This window comes from Scomber scombrus, chromosome 16, assembly GCF_963691925.1.
Source record: "Scomber scombrus chromosome 16, fScoSco1.1, whole genome shotgun sequence".
NCBI classification, from domain to species: Eukaryota; Metazoa; Chordata; class Actinopteri; order Scombriformes; family Scombridae; genus Scomber; species Scomber scombrus.
In genome coordinates, this window is record NC_084985.1 from 26,487,251 (window position 1) to 26,494,211 (window position 6,961).

General features: G+C 37.9%; 1 pseudogene; it reads right to left on the reverse strand.

Annotated features, from left to right (window-relative positions):
- Positions 1-73: 73 nt before the first annotated feature.
- On the reverse strand, positions 74-1,087 carry LOC133995963 (leucine-rich repeat and fibronectin type-III domain-containing protein 2-like; annotated as a pseudogene).
- Positions 1,088-6,961: the final 5,874 nt, after the last annotated feature.

A 6,961-nucleotide genomic window follows, 5' to 3' on the forward strand; every position in this document is an offset into this window, starting at 1 on the left:
AAGCATTTGATACAGTCAAAATGGTGAAACCTGCTGGGCAACTTTTGGTATTGCACTTGTTTGTGTGATACATTTAACCCTTGCTGATCCTGGTGTTTCCTGTGATATCAGAGTGGTGGAACTTTGGCTGCGCTGGCTGCTCGGTGCTGTTAAGGTGGGGAAGCTAGAGGATTGACACGGCCATGGAGGCAGTGGACTCCTCCAGCCACATTAGTGGCAAGTAGGTGAAGTTGCATTGGTCCTTAGAGGTGATGATGGTTTAGGTCAGGGTTCCATTGCTGTAAAATGCGTGGTGGGGGGTGTTGCCAAGTGGCCTATCATCAGGGGACATCCAGTGGATGGTGGGGGAAGGATCTCCAGAAGCTTTGCAAATTAGGCTTGCTGACTGTCTGTCCAAGACCAGTATTCTATGTGTGTGCTGAGTAATGGCAGGTGGCTGACACACAAACACCCCCTCCTTTATGTTCCAAAAGTAACAACCCTTCAGTGCACAAGGGGAAGCTCAACTCTTCAGGTTGTCATCTCTTTCAAGTCTTCACAGCAACAGTTGCAGTGGAGCAACTTCCCACCCAGGTTCAGGGACAGCTGGAGAGTATAGCGTCTGGTCCAGATCACTGAGTCTTGGGTGCAGGCAAAGATGGGGTCTGGTGGTAGATTCTGCAATTGGTTAGACATCAGGTTCAGTTTCGCCAGCCTTTCCAGTGCAGGTTGATAATCTGGCAGTAGAGACATCAGGTTGTTGTAGGAGTCCAGATTCTACAAGGGAGGTGCCAGGTCCTCAAAGGACTTGACACGGATGCATCCCAGTTGGTTGTTGTTAACGGTGAGGTGCTGCAGGTTTACCAAGCCTTGCAAGTCATCAGGGCTTAGCACCATCAAGCAGTTGTTGTCCAGATGAAGCGAGTGCAGTGTTTTTTGGTTTCAAGGAGAAGGGCTGGATATAGCTAATGTCCCTAGAAAGGGTCAGGTCCACTAAATCTGTCATATTAGTAAAGTCCTTCTGTTTGATACGGAAGATGTAGTTACTTCCTAGTCACAGCTCCAGTGGGCTGAGGCACAAAAAGAAGGCCTCTGGAGGAGTTAGCATTTATAAACTCTAACAGCAATTCAACAAGACCCCTCATACCTCATAATGCACTCAGATATAAAAGGGATTAAAAGATCTGAGATGAAGCCACAGGCCAAACAGAAATGATCAAACTATAAAAAATAATTTCCCCAGAACATCTGTTAAATGAGATCACTTTAGACATGCCATCATTGCCTCATCTGAAATCTTTACTGGATGCCCACAGGGATCATTAAACGTGTATCCTATGTCATAAGTGCCTTTGGCATGCTGACAGGAGAATGTGCCTCAGTTCTGGGTAACCTTTGTTGGATTTGGCCCAGAAGACTGAATCTTTACCACTTATCTTGTGGTGTATTGATCTGAACTTTGAAGACTTTGGGCCAGACAACTGCTGTTGTCACAGCTGCAGACATTAGAACAAAGTGTTGATCCTTGACATTTACATTTCCTTTATGGGTATGAAAGGGGAGACGAAGAGGCAGGAAGAAAAGACAGTAACATGACAGCAAGAGTTGGTTCCAAGGTCCCAAGTATTATTATTCTTAACTAAGGCTTTAAGGATAGAGCAAATTCAGTGTTATTTTCATAGTTTTGGATATAATTTCTTTCAGTTATGATAACAGTGTACTCACAAAAATAATTACTAAGATGTAAGAATTTAACAAAAATTATGACATCAGTGCTTGACAGGGCTCAAAAGTACAGCTGGACAACTTTTCAAAACTAAGTTCACCTCAAAAGGTAAGACCTAAGGTAAATCATTTTAATCTTAAAGATGATGTGCTGCAGAGTACCTTGTACCCTGTGGCCACCAATGGAGAAAGGAGTCCGTCCTACACACATTCTAAATTGAGAGCAAAGTTTCTGTCTGGAGATGGGAAGATATAAAGAGAAAAGGACAATATTGAATAGAATGGCTGCAGGATGGCCTTCTTCCCTAACTGAACCAAAGACGTGGCTGATCTGCAAAATCTTTATAGACCTGTGATTAAGAGACTGAATGAAATGGATGTATGTTTTCATCGGGCTGAGCCTGCTACACTTCACTTTACTAGGAATGGTGAACAACAACACAAAAAAGTTGTGGAGTTCATCACCAGGGAGACAAGACATGAGCAGAATAATTAGACCCATATGAACCACTAAGGCCCTGAGAGACACTGTCCTCCCAGAACAAAACTGTCTCAATGCATCATGCCCACAGATTGTTTTCCTCCCTTTTTGCATATGGTTGTACAGGCCTTAAGACATTATTATATCCTGGACAATATGAGCTATAATCTTTTTTTTTCCCAGCCCTAAAATGAGGACAGGAATGGTGCCACGAAATATGGCGTGTGAATGATTGAAGAGATTTGGGGAAATGGGCACTCACGTGGCCTAGCAGTCAGGGAATAGGGGTAGAGTTCATGTACCTACTGCCCACAGGGGGTGGAAGGAATATTGGAATATTCCTTCACATTAGGTCAGTTTGGGTTGGAAGGAGGGATTTGAGGGTTGTGTGCATGTTTTTTAATTGGTTTTGCTTCTTTGTGTTTTTCTTCTTCTTTCTTTCTTTTGTCCTGTTCTTACTGTCTCTTACACAACATGTTCATTGTACTTGGGATGATATTAAAATGATATAATGAACAGGCCTGAAACTTTCTTCAGTATCTCCCTCTGGCAAAGATACTGAAAGTGGTTACACAGAATAGAAATGTTTCTCAAATCCCAGTAAGACATAGGAGATGTCTGGTATATTTCAAAGGGAAAATACAACAAACCTATTTGACAGAATTAGAAATAGTTAGTGAAACACAGTACATAGTTTTTATGCATTTAAACATTTAAATATTAATATTTTGGAACAATTTAAGGATGACCAGGGAAGAGTTATTTGTGTTGAAACTCAGATGGAGTTAAAATGAATCTTGGCTGAGAACCCTTTTTTCTTACATTCATTTTCATCAGTATTTTTTCAGATAAAGGTAACCACTATGAGAGAGATTTAAATAGTGATCATCATTTGATTTATTTCTTTTATATATTATACATGTTACAAATGGTGCTCTTAAAATATGTGCTTAGTATTAGTTTGTTTTCAGCTGATGGTTTAACAGTTAATTGATGTTGTCTGAAGCAGTGGTGAGACATAGTTGTGTAGATGTCTATGTCTCTTTAATGTGTTGATCTGACTAGCCAGTAGAGGGCAGTGTTGTCATGCTGCATTGGTCCACACCTGTGTGCTGTCCTTCTAGCATATATGGTCAGAAAGAAATACTATTCCTAGACTAGTTGATCTCTTGACCCTTCTATGAGGGTTGTTCACTGACTTTTAGTGTTGAATACAGATATTTCAGCTTCTGCTTCAAAGAAGTGGAATCACAATTGCATCTCTCATCATAGTCCTTTGGTGCCACCTAGTGGTTGCATTAAGAGTCATATTGTGGCGGTTAGAAGAACATGCACAAATATGGCCTGTGTGTTAGCTCAGTTTGATTCAGTGCGGCTGTGCATAGGGTGAGCTGAATTCACTGGAGCACTAACAAAGAACTTATCTGTATCAAAAGCCAACTGGCTCTACATGGTCTGCATTAACAATACAACGGTTCAGCAACAAAGCACATAAAAAGAAAATGTTTTGCAATCCTGGACCACAGATACACAGTGTATTACCTTTCCTTGCCTGAGCAGATAAAGACACGTGAAAAAAGGTCAGTTGTTTCATAATGCTTTAGTTTGCAGACTGTGCAATCTCATCCTTTGTGTGGAGATGTAACTTAAGAAGTGAATCATGATTTTGCAACAGTGCTGTGTCCTATGTAACCCGGGCGGAGCAGAGAAATACCTGTGAAACTCCTTCAGATAGACAGTTTTAAAAGCCCTTCAGAGAAACATCATTCTAGTCTTAGCAAGCTTAGCCTGACAGTGTCTCTTTACATTGGAGACAGTTGCTGCTGCTAAGGAACTGTCTGGGACACTTTAGCCCCAGTAAGCCAAAGCAGTGTGACAGTACCCTGAAACTGAAGTAAATGGAATTCAGCCATGTTTCATTTTTATATTTACACCTGTGCTTTTTCTACTGTGATATTCCAAAATATCCACTGTGAAAACTATACGTATTATTTTGGCTTTCGGTGAAGAAATATTATAAAATCCTTCACTCCTGGAGCAGGCGGCCTCTCTGTCTTTATTTGGTGCTTTCTGCCTATGTCATTTCATTTAAGTCTGATATTTAGCCTGATATGTCGACCAATCAATATATAGATTTAACGTTATCATCATCATCATCATGGTCAAACAGTATGCTAAGGAGGCCTTCTATTTCAGACAGGTGTTAGAGAAACCCCAGCCAGCTCCACCAAATAACTCCTCACATGCTTTCATTTCAATTTCAATTTTTTTCTTCCTATTTCCTCCTCTGTTAATCATCTTACAATCAGCCATTTATTAACCAACCAATTTCCACTCTTGTTTTTTACACTTACATGTAATAAGGTGCAGGGCGTGATAAAACTCCAATAAATCAATATTCAACATAATAAACCTACAGTTATTAACCACCACTGAGACAACATAAATCATTATCAATAAGGCCATTAACAGAACTCACATATGTATTGCTGCTATGGTGTTAGCTCATTTAACCCAGCAGGAATGACTTGCTGTTTTTTTGGTTTATTTCATCAAACTCCATCATTTATTGCACTTCAATCAGAATAAAAGCATCATTTAAGGTACTAATAAATCAGAAACACATGATACTGTAAGAGTAGATTTTCAGATAGTACATTTTTTCGTAGAGCGGAGGCTTGTGAATCCTGTTTTTCCAGAGTTTCTTGCACAGTAAAGAGCCGTCTGTAAAAACTGGACTAACTGTTCAATTTTGCTGAAAAATTCAAGTTTAATACACCTGCATTGTAATAGCACATGATAACTATATTATGAGCATATACATAAACAATAGAGTCCCTGTCCCTCCATGATGTACTGTACATTTTTTATACAGATACCATTGTATATGTCTCCTGGCCATTTTTAATCATTACTGTACTTTGCTTTTTATCCATTTCAGAAAATATGAAATGTTACAAATACAGCTGGATAACAGATTCATGTTTAAGGCTCATGTGGAACACCTGACAAGCAAGTTGAATATCAGAGTGTGACTGGTGTGCTAAAAGCATCTTGACTCTGTTTTATCACAATGCACCTTGCTTTATCACAAGTAATAATTCTCTCATGGATTATTACATGCTATAAGAACAGGTGAGACTGTCCCCTCTAACAAACAATAAAAAGGCGGTTGCTTTTTACATGTTAATGAATGAAGCTCTACTGGAAAAACTGCCTCCTTACTTCACTCTCTGAGTGATCACCGTACATGGAGTGATTGTAATGATAGCCCATGTTTTTCTGGTTTCTCTTGAAAAAAACAACCTGTTCAAATGAAGGACTTACTAACTAACTCATAATCATGACACCATTTCATTCACCATTTTTTTCTTTTTTTTTTATATAGGTAAGAATTTTTTATAGGTAGAAATACATAAGAATTATATTTAAAGATACTTCACTACAATTTACACCCATGCATCAAAACATAAACGTCTGGTTAAAACAATACATCTGTCAACAAGAAAAAGAAATTCATATGAAATATATGAAATATGTTTAAGATATACTATAATGACACTATAAGGGCTTAACATCTGTTCATATGGTTGATATGAATGAGGAAAGTTTAAAAATTAAAGTAGATAAATGTAAATGCCATTGTAATGACGACAAGTAATTTCCTAAAATATACTGTAATTATTTGTATGTAACTAAATTCAACACTCAAACGTACTGTTACAATTAAATTGCCAAAGTGTACCACCCAAACCAAACCATTATATTTTATTTATCAGACTGTTAAATGTGCTAAAGGGGTTCCCAGCCTTATCCAACTCAGGGCCCACTTGAAAATCTCAAAAATGTTTGCGACCCAAAAAACAATACAAAGGCCAAATAATGCGTTCTCAGACCACTTTTTTTTTATTTTGATGAGAAATATGGAACATTCAGGACTGAACTGAAAGCACATGGAACATGCAGGAAGCTCCACAGTGCAGTTTAAAGTAATTTAGTTTTAACATCTGAAACATTATTCATATATTATTTTAGTCTTTTTTTTTTTTTTTTGCAAAAAGCATTTTTTTCATTGAGTATTTTATTATTATTTATTACATGTACATACATACATTTGTATTAATCTATCTATCTATCTATCTATCTATCTATCTATCTATCTATCTATCTATCTATCTATCTATCTATCTATCTATCTATCTATCTGTCTGTCTGTCTGTCTGTCTGTCTCTCTGTCTGTCTGTCTGTCTGTCTATCTATCTATCTATCTATCTATCTATCTATCTATCTATCTATCTATCTATCTATCTATCTATCTATCTATCTATCTATCTATCTCATTCACTGCTGACTATTCACCAAACTCTCTCTCTCTTCTCACCAGGCACTGTGTATCAAGTGTAAGTTAAAGATATTAAGAGAGAACATTTTGTGTAAATTACACTTGGAGACCTAAACCAGACCCAAGCCAATGATTAATGGATCAGACAGTATGAACTCTAATCCAGGGCAAAGCCTTTCTACAGTGTTTGGAGTGATAAAGTCAAATACAAATGTATTGGGTAAAACACAATTCAGCTTGATCATATAAAACTAATACATTTATGCACCGTATTGGAACATAATTCAGTTAACATAATATGTCCTTGCTCTTGCCACTCATTTAATAAACAGGGAGTGAATCTTATTGTGACCTCTTTACTACATCAGATAAAGAACATCACACATAGTCATCAAAGGTATTCAGATACAACCACTGAGCCATATATAGATATC